Genomic DNA, 13009 nt, shown 5'->3' with positions numbered 1-13009 from the left:
GTCAAATCCCGCTGTTGCAGCTGTTTTTATTCAAGATGGACAGATATATGAAGATATTGTATGGACAGCAAAATTGGAAGGATGATTTGAATGTCTAGAGCATTTCTTTTTCTCCTAAGGAAAAATGCTAAGATGTCCTTTTCATTTCTACATGGTCCTTGGCAGAAGGGGCAATCCATGGTTGCTAATTTTTAGGATTTTACTGAGACCAGTATGATATTTGTGATGTTTTTAAGTGTTCATTGTGAAACACTGGTATATTTTCTAATTTTTCCTTAATCCCTAGTGTCAACTTTTCCTGTCATTTTAAGAGGGATTGAACTGTTGAGAAGAATAACCCCTGCGCACAAGGAACAAGAAAACATGGAGCTCAGAAAATAGGAGAAGGTACTAGAGTGAGAAAAAAATTTCTGAGGAATTCGATAAATAGAAGGAAGAAGAAACATTAGGGAAATGGCAGAAGAGTGTAAGATTTAGAGATGTGCCTGGAGGGACTGCAGCCACTTGTGGGTGGAAGGAAGGAAGGAAGAACAGGGAGGCAGGAGGTGTTTGGGAGGGGGCAGACATGTGTGTGCAAGGTGACTGGGGCAGAGCAACCTGATGTAGGCCTGTCTTTCTGTTATTAAGGTAACCACAGAATGAAGAATTAATTGCCCATTTCTGTAACCCCTCATGTTGTGAAAGAATTTTCTCTAACAACAACCAGAATTTGCTGCCTGCATTATTTTGAAACTTGGAATAAAATAAATCAAGATGGGACAGACCTGCCTTTTGATGATAGGAGGAAATTTCAGTTTAAGTGTGTCATGGTTTGACACTGGCCAAACACCAGGCGCCCACGAAAGCTACTCACACACCCTCCCCTGCTACAGCTGGACAGAGGAGAAGAAAATTTAATGAAGGGCTCATGAGTTGAGATAAGGACTGGGATAAAACACTCCAAGGGTGAAACAGGCTCAACTTATAGATACAAAATACTAACAAAATCAGAGGATGATAATGAGAAGTAAAATAAGCCCTTAAAACAGCTTTTTTTCCCCCAACCCCTCCCTCCTTCCCACTGACAGCACAGGGGGGCAGCGGGGTGGGAGTTTTGGTCAGTTTGTCACCCAAGATCTCCTTCCGCTGCTCAGGGAGAGGAGTCTTCCCCTGTGAGGCCGGGGGTCCCTCCCACAGGAGACAGTTCTCCCTGAACCTCTCCGGCGTGGGTCCCCTCTCCGGAGCAGCAGCCACCGCGCCCCTGCTGCAGCGTGAGCCCCTCCCACGGGCACACAGCCCTCCTGAACTGCTGTGCTGTGGGTCTCTTTCCACGGGGTGCAGTCCTCCAAGGACAGGCTGCTCCAGCCTGGAAGCAGGGCCCTCTCTCTCTGCCGGGTGTTCCACTGGATCACAGCCTCCTCCAGGCATCCACGCGCTCCGCCACGGGCACCTCCCCCATGGGCTGCGGGTGGATCTCTGCATCCCCTGTGGATCCCCACGGGCTGCGGGTGGATCTCTGCATCCCCTGTGGATCCCCATGGGCTGCAGGGGCACAGCCGCTGCACCATGGTCCTCACCACAGCCTGCAGAGGAACCTCGGCTCCAGTGCCTGGAGCACCTCCTCCCCCTCCTTCTCCACTGACCTTGATGTTGCCATGTTGTTTTCCCTCACATGTTCTCACTGCCTCCTCTTCTCTGACTGGAATTAGAACTGTGCCCCCCACCTTTGTTTTGGTTTCTTCTTAAATCTGTTATCACAGAGGCATTACCATCATTTCTAATTGGCCCAGTTTTGGCCGGCAGCATGTCCATCTTCAGAGCCATCAGAGACTGGCCCTGCTAGACATGGAGGAAGTTTCCAGCAGCTTCTCACAGAAAGCCACCTCTGTGGCCCCCCTGCTACCAAAAACCAGGACATGCAAAACCAACACAAAGTGAAAAATTAGGAAATTACTTTTGTCTTTCCAAGTACTACACTCTCTCTGTTGATTTTTCAATTATCATGGTAAGCTCATAATAAATTTCTGGAGGGAAAAAAAGTAATAATTGTCTTGTTAACAATTAGAAGATGACTTATGTTAAAAATGCCATAAGAATATTTAAATTTGAACATTTTCCTTAGGATTAAATATCCATTCAGTGACTGCAAATCACTAAGAGGCAGCATAATTATTTTTTTATTTGTGCAATCATGAGAAATATATACTAAATTCTTCCAATTTAAGATTTTATGACTTGAGCATTGTCAAGGATTTATTAGATGAAACTCATTCATGGAATCACTTTTTTCTAGGCTTTAGTATCTAATTTTGAAACGTAGCAGTTTGCCACAGTTTAAGATATATTCAACTTGTTAAATGCAAGAGCATAACCATTAGCTTTGGATAATAAATGGTCTGTTGTAAGAAATAATTTAGCATATCATCAAAGCAAATAGTAGAACTAATTGCATTCCATTTATCATTGACTGTGTCAAATTTGGTGTGGTATTTAAAAGGAAACTTTATCTGAGAATTAAATGGAAGTCATTGACATTGATTACACTTATGAATGTGTTTACATGTAGTAAAATCTGAGAAACACACTCCCTAGTTGTTATTACAATCATTCATTTAAACTCCACTGCTATTACAGAAAATGGTAAGCACGCCTTTCGTTTCTCACAATAAACCTAAGCCCAAAGCCCTGCTCCGTAACTAACAACATGTTGGGATGTTCTGAGCAAAGGGCCATGTGGGAGATGGTAACCTTAAATACACACTGCTTTAGGCATTTTTTTTTCCATGATGGATGACACAGGGGCAGCCATCTCTCTTCCCAGCTCCCGTGGCACCTGAGCTGATGAACCATCTCAGGCATGGGATTACAGCAGCTTCCCAGATGCTGTGTTGTGTCCCTGCCCCACATTTCCCAGCAGCAGAGAAAAGAGGAAACAAATTCTAAATCATGCAAGAAAACTATACATAACAAGAAAGTTGATCATGGGTTTGTTTTAATTTCAAGATGGAACAGCAGTTATCCACCCCTTTGGAAAACTGTATCTAATAAAAAGAAACAAATCCCTATCTAAGAGCACCAAGCAAACTTAATGGCCCAAGTCTAATTTAGGTGGTATTTTTCATGAGCAGAGGCAGGGTAAGTACTCAGGAAGCGGCCACTGCAGTGGGCTTACTGGTACAGTACTAGCTCCTTAAATAAGACCATCTCCCTGCTCCTTGCAGTGGTTGAACTTGCAGGGGCTGGGCAGTTTGCTGTCCCCTGGCCTGGGAGCTCTCTGCAGGGAGGTAAACTGCAGAGGCACAGACATGGCAGAACACCATGGCAGGGAGAGGGCCAGGACCCCTGAGGTCTGCCTGGGGCTGAAGGCTCAGCTCAGCTCAGCTCAGCTCAGCTCAGCAGCTCTTTGCCTTTTGGTCTTCCTGCTCTGCAGCCACCCAGTGGGGCCCTGGCTACAGCCCCTGCTGCCCTGGGGCTTCCTGGCTGGCATGACCCCATTGTCCTGCATAATGTCTTCCTTGGGGTCTTGCCCTGGGGTTTGGGAGATGTTAAAAATAGGTGAGATCTTCTGGCTTTGCACTTACACCTTCTGGTTTCTGTGTGCACAAAAGGCTGTTCATTCTTGCTCATGAAACGGAGCAGGACAAAGGGGATCAGGTACTAAACACAAGATACTGCTCCAGGCTTGCCTGCTGCTCACTTCAAGTTCAGTTTTCACTTGCATTTCTATCTGGTCAGATTTGGAAGGTTCTGAGTGTTTTGACCAGCTGCAAGGAAACGGAATGTAACAAAAATAACCCAGCCCTGTTTGCCTTGCTTGGCTAACTTTTCCTGTTGCTTCTGCGAATCTGGCTGGAAATAGCAAAGCCAGGCGATAGCACTGACACGGTACCCTGAGCAGATGGTATCCATAGCTACTGTTTCACCTCCAACAATGTATCTGATCCAGGACATAGCTCCACCTTCTTGAGCCAACGATGTCTCAAGCCTTGAACAGGATCAGGGATCTTAATGGCAACAAAGTTAAAAAGGGGTTTCCTTCCCCTTTTTTGAGGACCACAGAAAGACTGAGGCTGGGAAAACAAATTACAAGCTACCAATCTTAGCGTTAAGGCCCAGGCCCTAGAGAGAAAAAGTAGAAGGTACACGAAATAATTTCTCGAGATGAAGATCAAATTTGGTTGAGTACAATTAGGGACTCAAAAGCATATTGACAAACATGCCTTTTTGAAGGCCCTGAGTACCAGCAGCATCAGTATTGCAGTGGTCTGACAACCAAATGCACACATCCACAGTCTGTTCCTTCCTGTATGTAGGTGGCACAGATGTGACAGTTCCTTCTGTATCTCTTAACTGTGTTAAAGAGGTAATTATTCCATGCTGGTCGCTATTGCCAACCTATCATCCGTGGGTTCTCTGGTTTTTTATGTGGAAGAAAAAAAAAATTCTTTTAAAAAAGTGCCTTCAGTTTCTAAGGGAAAAATGTGTGCATTACAAAATTCAAATGCAGAGGGAAGTGAATAGTGCTACATGCTGCTCATCTTCCTCCTGCTAACATTAGCAACCCTAATCATGCAAGCAAAGTAAACAAGATTTATGGGATTTATATTAAATGGGTCAATTTTGCTTTTCAAATGTTTTGTTACTTGCTTTAAAGTAGTGAGAGAGTTTGCTAGTGTTTTGTCTAAGAGTCCTACTACTTTCATGCTAGTGGGAAAGGCTTTTTCCTTGACTTGTGGTTCTCTCAATCCCAAAATGTGTGAGACAACATCATCAGTGAGAGAAAAAATGCAGGCACACATCTGGAGGCATCTCCAATGGCACTGGAGAGCAATCTCAAGAGACCACTTCCCTTCTTGCTGCTCTTGGATAACACGGGGGAGATCATCACCACCTCTCAGAGCTGGGAGGGTGATGAAAGACATTGACAAGTAGAAAGTGCTTCTCCAGGGGTTAGCTGGAAATCTTTCTTTTGAAGACTGTGAGTCTTCTCTCTTGTCAAAATGCCCTAGCAGCCTGGGGAAGCTCAGCAAAACTGGAGGCTGTCAGGGGATGCTGTTACTAGAAATCATGAGAGGAACATGTGCATGTTCAGAAAGCTGAAACGTGACTGTCAAGAACAACTAGCAAGCCAAGCAGCCTGAAAAAAATCTTAATCATTGCATAAAGCTAGGATCACATTTGAGGAAGACTATTTACGCAAGAACCACAGGGCTGAGAATAAACATCTGGGAACAAAAACTTCTTGCAAATGCAACCAATGATAACAGAGATAGTATTAATTCCAAAAAAGTTAACAAAAAAGAATCTCCCAATTCAGTAACCATCAGTCACAGCACTTGATATGCATACTTTTAACCTCCTTGCATGGTACACAGACCACTTCAGACAGACCGCAGATTCGTTCATCCTGCTTTACTGTTTGGACTGTTGTGCTTTAAAGTTGATTTGTTGCTGCTGACCAGTTCACTCTTCTGGGAAACAGCGCCTCCTGTTTATCCACACAGGGGAACTCCATGCCTCTTCTCCAATCCCGAGATATTTGTAATGAAAAATTATAAATTCCACAGAGGCATAACCTTTGGTCTCCAGCTGGCCCTTCAGGTATTAGTGATGATCCATTGCACCTGGATAACAGGAGCTAGAATGGGTGTGATTAACACACAGTTCAATATCTATCACACAATGAGCCCAAGTAATTTCTAACCTGATCTTGACTTGGGCACACTTCCTAACAGTAAAAAATCCATATCATGTTGCAGATACTTCAAACTTTTTTGTTTCTTTACCAGTTAAAGTGGAGTAGGCATGAAGGTGGCTAGACCCTTAAGCTGAATATTCTCTTAAATAGTCCTTATTTCGTAGCTTGGATTGTGCTGGTTTTGGCTGGGGTAGAGTTAGTTTTCTTCACAGCAGCAGGTATGAGTCTATGATTTGGGTTTCTGATGAACACAGGGCTGCTAATATAGTGATGTTCTTGTTATTGCTGAGCAGTGCTTACACAGAGCCAAGGGGTTTTCTGCTTTTCATGCTGCCATGCTGGCAGGGAGGCTGGGGTGCATGGGAGATTGAGAGAAGACACAGCCAGGACAGGTGACCCAAACTGACCAAAGGGGTAGTCCAGACCACATGACATCATGCTCAGTAAAAAAAGTGGAGGGAAGAAACAGGGAGGGGGGCACATTTGGAGTGACAGCATTTGTCTTCCCAAGTAACTGTTGCATGTGACGGGGCCTTGCTGTCCCGGAGATGGCTGAACTCCTGCCTGCTCCTGGGAAGCAGTGGTTCATTCATTTCTTGGTTTGCTTTGCTTGTGTGAGTGGCTTTTGCTTTACCTAGTAAACTGTCTTTATCTCAACCCATGAGTTCTCCAGCTTTTACCCTTCCAATTCTCTCCCAATACCACTGGTGAGGGAGTGATACTTGGTTGCTGGCTGGTTCTTTTCTCTTAGTTTCTGCCCATCCAGTCCAGATTTTTTGGAGCTGAAATCATTCTAGCACTGAACTGCAATCAGCTTATGGTAAATCTCTGAATACTCCTAAACCAAGGCTGACTTTTCTCTTGCTCTTTCCCTCTTTTTCTTTTCTAATTTAATTTTACTTACTTGTGATGCCTTTATGCAGTGCTTTGAGTTGATGTTTCCATTAACTTTGCGTAAACTACTTGGCATGAGTATGGCATCTATTCTCTAACCATTCTCCAAAGACATTACACTCTTCTGAAACCAAAGTAATGCACACTAGAAAGTTGGAACCTTATTTTTGCCCCAGTTGTTTTGATCCAGAAAACTAGTCAGTAAATATAGGTGAAAGGTGACTGTCCCTGTGAGTTAAGGCAGAGATGTCTTTCCTCCCGTTACCTCTGAGCTTTTAATAATTATCAATCATCTTCCAGCTGGTTATCAGCATTTCTGTCAACTGGACTGGAACGGTGATAGCTCCCAAGTACACAGCAATGAAAAAGGTCTGAAGATGAGAGTATCAATTGATACTACTACTACAAGGTCCTATTTATACAGGTTATTTTACTAAGAAGGGAGTATTGAAGTTCTAGTATTTCTATGTCACTGTGGGCACGAGGGATCCAGAGCTGTCACAGGCTTCCTTTTCTCGTGCCTCTTCCCTTTGCACAGGCATTCCTGCCCTGAGCAGCTCAGACAAAAATGCACTTTGGACTGATTCTTTCCTCCTACCCCAACAGCTGAGTGCTCCAGCTGGATGGCTACAGATTTTTAGCTATACCCATTGTTAACTATACTGAATAACACTACATGTAAAAGGAGATGGAACAGGGACCATACACTCAAGTCCAAGCATTCAAAAATTGAAGCAACCTTTTCCCTACATTGGAAGGTGGATTGTTATTTGTATTTGTCTTCTGTTGCACTGAGTTTTCAGTAGCTAGGAACATTTTATTCTCAATGGCAGATTAAATTCCTGTGTAATCACATAATTCCTGCACCTGAGGCTTTAAGAAAAAACACTGACTGCTGCAGGAGTTGGCAGCAGAGGGGGAAGAGGAAGAGGAGATGGAGGAGGAAATAATCTCATTCTCTCACTGCAGGAGTGGAATCCGACCCCGCTGCTGATGCCTGGTGATAGAAGGTGCATCTGAGAGGGAGAGGAAATGGGAGAACCAGAGGAGAAAAGAGCCCTTAGGAAGACGTAAAGAGAAGGAAATACTTGGGATTAGCAGGGAAGGTCATCGGGCTCTGCAGCCTTCAGACATCTGTCCAAAGCAATTTGGAGCTCCTGGTCACTGGGTTGCCTCACTAGTGAGTATTTTTTGCACTCCAAAAGATGAGGTGGGGAAGGATGTCTTTCCTGCTTTGGTTTATCTGCGTCATAGGGATAACACCTGATTTTGTCTACATCCAACTGTGAACCATACTGAAAAGAAAACATGGAGGCAAAAAAAACCCCCATAATGTGGTAGAAGTACCTCACAGTTGGAAGTAAGGGAAACTCAGAGCTGGAGATGCATTTTATGCTTTTCTGACTTTCTATCTTTGGAGCAGAAAATGTAAATTGTTACTCTACTAATCTATGAAATGGGGATATTGAGCCATACAGCATTAGGAATCCTAGTATTAAAACTGAGTGCAGAGAAATGAGGCAGAAGGAAATTTTATGTAAGCTTTTTTTACATTTTGCCTCTCCAGACAAAACAGGACTGCTTTTTTTTGTATAGCACAGTAGTAAAGACATATACATTGAGCTGTGGCATCAGTTTTCTAGTGTTGCTTTAATATCACCTGTGGTAGCAGAAACATTGTATAAAGCATTTATCTATCATTTTTTTCTCATTTTGTATAAAGTGACTACACAGTTCAGTCTTGCACTCTCTCTAACAATATGCCAGTCTTTTTTTTTTTTCCAGTAGATTTGAGAGGATGAAGTTTATGTTTCTGTTTTTAAGTGTTGCTTCCTTCATGAGCAGGAAATCCTCTCTCCCTCCATGCATTTTTAAAATAGTTGACAGATCTCCCAATTAATTGCATATCAAACTGAAGTTCTTTTTCCTGTCCTACGTGACTATGCACTCCTCTTAAATAGTCCATCTGTTTTCTTACTCCCAGTAAGAATATTAAGAACATCCCCTACCTACAAAAACAAAAACTCTCCTGGGAAGATGAATGTGGCAGTAACATGTGCCAGTGAAATCACTCATGTATTACTGAGATATCTTTGGGTATTACCAACAGGAGGTCTCTAAGAACATATATAAAATACACAGTAACATCTCCAAACTAGTCAAGTCCTTTTCCTAGTTTATATACCTTCCAAAGGTGTGTTTTAAAAAACCTACCTTCCCAATGAATACATATTTCTGGACTGCTCTTCCATGTATATCACTATAACCTTTGTCCTCCCCTCTATCCCTTCCTCCTTTCTTTGCCTGTTAATGATTGACAATTATTGTGCCATAACCAAGCTCTGCCCAAATTTCTCTTCCTATCTCTCTATAGCTTTTTCTGGTTTGGTTTTTTCTTGTTTGTTTGGGTTTGTTTTTGTTTTTTGTTTGGTTGTTGTTTGTTTGCTTGTTTGGTTTTGGGTTTTGTTTTTTTAAAATATAATCTGATCCCTCCTGCTGCACTTGCGTTCTGGAATGGGAACTCAAAATACAGGGAAGTCACTGATGAAGGGTGTAATACAGAACACACCTGAAAAAACAGCAGTGTAAACTTTAATATTTGGTCCTCAATATAGAGTTTGTTTGTAAATGTATATAAGAGGTTTTCTGACTTCTTAATCAATGTACCAGCTTTCACCCATAACCTGCTAGTGCTGTTATCGGGAAAAATGAGACATGATAATGAGACTGCATATATTTGTCAGTTGACTTCCTCCTCATTTAATATTTGCAAAAGAGAAGGTGGTAACAGATGAAAAGAGTAAGAAAATTCCATGTCTGTGTGCTGTGAAACCTCAGTCCCATTCTTTTTCTGAAGAGATGACAGGTGTGTATCTATTCACTCCTTTTCTAAATTCTCTCTGCTATAAAACTAAACAAACCCAAATTTGCTTTGGAAAAAAAAAATGCAAACTGTACTAACATACCTTTTTTAAAGAAAATAAATGTGCCCTGAGAGGAAGAAGTATTTTCCAGAAAAAGTGTATCTTTTGGTGGGTTTCAGTGAACTCCATAACTACGTATTTTAGTGTCTGGAAAGAATTGTGACTACTGGGATGAATTTTTTTTAAAAGCAGCCCTGTGTGGCTTAGTAAAGTTGACATGGCAGAGTCAGGCTGGCAGATCAGGGTTCATCCACAGCTCTACCATGGAACAGTTTTGTGACCTTTAACTGAGGCACCTCATCTCCGAGTGGCTCTTTTCCACTTGCAGCTGAGCAACGCTCCCTCATAAGGCTGTTAAGAAAGAACTAAAATCTTTGGGGTATGCTGAAGATGTCCCAGAGCTCCAGTGAAACTCTGTGGGAATTATATGGGCCAGCTAAAGCCTTCCATTCATGTATTTACTTACAGAATTCTTGAAGGCCTGAAATTGCTGGGAGACTGAGGCTGCCAGCTATGCAGTGTGATCAGTCTCCTTTGGTGAGCATTATGAGCAGCGCATCAATTCCAGGGAATCAGGGCAAGCTGTCAGTCTGTTGTTAACTCGGTGAAGGAGGCCTCTGGCTGACCATTAGACTCTGGGCTCTTTTTCCACCTGCTCAAAGCCGTAGTGACACAGAACAGGTCTCGGGTTAGTGGAAAACATAACAGAAGCACAGATCCCAGATGCCGTGTGAAGACACGTATGGTAACCACCTGCCCGGGTGGGATGCTGACGGTGTCCCTGCCCTGCCTTGTGTCAGGAACTAACCAAAGACATGACTGCTACTGCAGCGCCCTCGGTGCCAGCCAGGGCGGGCGGGCGGGCGGCCGAGGATACCCCAGTCCCTCCGAGGACACCCCAGTCCCTCCGAGGACACGCGCCTCGCTCCCCTCGCCCAGCGCGCCCCGACCGCCGCGGCGGCGGGGAAAGGCGGCGGGGAAAGGCGGCGGGTCCCGCCCCCGGTGCGGTGACGCTGTCCCGGGTCCCGCCCCGCCCGCCCGCTCTATAAAAGCGCTGCCGGCGGCGCCCCCTTCTTCTCTCCGCGTCTCTCCGCTCGCTCGCTCCTCACTGGCCACGCTGCCGCCTCCGCCCGCCGCTGCCGCAGCCCCCGGCCCTGTCTCTCTCCGCCTGTGCCCTCTGGTCCCAGCGCTGTGCTGCGCTTTCCCCGCCGGCCGCCCCCGCAGCCTATGGCCCTGGAAGGCGCCGCTGCCGCCGCCTGTATTTCTGCTGTAGGTTCCCACATCCCTCTTTAAAAATTCCGCCTAAAAAGAGAAGACGATTTACCAAATCTTTCGGGCCGTTATCTCACGTGAGTACCGGAGCGGGGGTCCTGGGGCTCTCACCACCCGTGGGGGAGGTGGCGAGAGGGAGGGAGGGAAACAGCGGCGACGCCCACCCCCAGCTCCGAAACGGGCCGGAGCATCCGTGGACGCCGGCGGCGGGCGGGAGAGATAGGGGCTTCCCCCTGCCCGGGGCCTGGGGCTCGGGGCAGTGCAGGGAGGGACGGGGAGCGATGTTCGTGGTGCCCGGAAAGGGCGGAGGAGTACCCGGCGGCCAGTACCGTGGCAGTGACTGCCGGGGAGGTTTGGGGATGGAGCTGGTTCCTCCCGCTGCCCATTCTCCACCCGGCGGCGTGGGGCGAGACCGGCTGCCACCGGCGGCGGCAGATGGAGAGCAGCGGGATGAGTCAGAGCCGGAGGGCCGCCCCCCGCCCCCCCCGTCCCCCGGTGCGCCGGGCGGTGCGGGGCCGCAGTGCGGGGGCCGAGCGGGCGGGCAGCGGGACCCCCGCACCCCGGAGGGTGTCTGCGGCGGCGGGCGGAGGGTCAACGGCCACCGCGCTAACATGGCGGACAGCGCTGCGTGCGAGCGGTGACGGGGCGGGAGCAGAGGCCGGGCACCGGGGTGAACGCTGCGGCGGTGCCGCCGTCCCCTTCTCCCGCAGTACCCGGGACGCGGAAGGGTGGCGGGGCCGCCAGCTCCGCGGGCAGCCGGGGCTCGGCGGCCGCCCTAACATGGCGGATTCCTGCGGAGGGGGGCTGTATGGTGTCTTCCCCCTCACAGCTGGGGCAGTGCCCGCGGCTGGAGACCCGCGCCCGCCGGGCGGTGCTGCCTCTCGCAGGGCGCCCCTGCCTGGGAGCGGGGGGCGAGGGGCGTCCTCGCCTGGATCCCGCAGGGAGAGGGGATTCCCAATGCCCTGTGGCAGCTGCCTGGGCTGAGGAGCACAGGCTGCCGTGCGGGTGCTGGAGGGTCCCTTTCCGCGTGTGACCCACACGCTGGAAGCTCCCCGGAGCCTGGGGGGGCAGCCGTGTGTGACTGGCTTCGGTGCTGGGCAGCCTGACGGGGGCAGAGGCTGGAGAAGTGCTGGTGGCATGGCCGCGGCGTCTCCTCGCCTGCTTCTCAGGGGCCATGTTGTGCTTCTGTGAGCGTGATTATCCATCCGGGCTCCCGCTGCCATGCTCCACTTTTCCCCTCACCTGAGCTGCGGCTGCACGAGATCTCCTCACCTGTGCCTCTCGGCACGGTGAACAAGGGCCACGCCGAGGAGCAGGGTGGCAGCGCTGGCTGTCAGCAACGCGCGAATTGTAAGGGCATTGCACAAGTGACGCTTTCCGGGACAAGCTGCCGTCACGCAGAACGGCCGTGAGGTCACCCGGCATGTGGAAAGGGAGCCCTTCCCTCCCGTTAGCAGTCCCCCTCCCTTTGCCCGGGGTGTTTCCTGGTCATCTCACGGGCGCGCCCTTTCTCCCTCCCCTTGGTCAGACCCTTAGTGTAGCACTAGCAGGTTGGGTGCTGCTGGTCCTTTTGGAGGTCTCTTGGTTGAGCTTCAACCTGCTTGGCTTGGCTGCCTCTGCCAATGTATTGTGGTCTGTTTGGCCACTGGTGTACTAGTGGCTTTTTGGAAAGTATGGAGAAGAGAGTCTGGTTCCTGCTCAGCTGCCGGCTGAATTCATGTGTGTAAAGTGCGTGCATCTGAATGTTGGAGTATCTGGAGTGTGTGTGTGTTGGCTGCAGTGCTGCTCCCTGTTTGGTAGGAGGTCAGCAGAGGTGTGTGTAACTACTTACAGCGGTGAAAGATCAGCAGAGGTGTCTGTTCCTGGTTGTAGGGGAGCTGAAGGCATGATGAGTGAGTGGGGCGGGCTGATGCATGTGTAGGTGAGACGGTGCAAGTGCAAGATCGTGGTGTGGCTGAAGAGGATGCTATTATGGCTGGGTACTAGACAGCATTTTTCCAGTCATCAGTCTGAGCTCATTCTGAGCCCATGAAGATGCGTGTATGTGTTGGGGGGTACCTGGTGGTGGTGAAGGGGGAAGAAAGTGAGCTTAAATCTTACTTTGAGCCTTTCTGAAGTGCATCTTCTGCAGTACAAAATCCTGCACAGCTGCCTAGTGTCTGTAGGCAGGGGAAGCACTGCATTTCAGACCTTTGCAGCAGTCTTCTGTGACTAACCAGGATACAATTGTGTAGTCCCAATC

General features: G+C 47.8%; 1 protein-coding gene across 1 annotated transcript in view; it reads left to right on the top strand.

The window, feature by feature from the left end:
* The first annotated feature begins 10587 nt into the window (after positions 1–10587).
* AZIN1 (antizyme inhibitor 1) overlaps positions 10588–13009 on the top strand; it is a 28007-nt gene continuing 25585 nt past the window's right edge. The window contains exon 1 of the mRNA XM_082279938.1: positions 10588–10844. The gene's annotated coding sequence lies outside the window, so the exon portion shown is untranslated. The remainder of the gene's footprint in view (positions 10845–13009) is intronic.

This window comes from Coloeus monedula (genome assembly GCF_965178545.1).
Source record: "Coloeus monedula genome assembly, chromosome: 1".
Lineage (NCBI taxonomy): Eukaryota > Metazoa > Chordata > Aves > Passeriformes > Corvidae > Coloeus > Coloeus monedula.
Note: the sequence above shows the minus strand (reverse complement) of the source record. Positions and strands in the feature narration are given on the sequence as shown.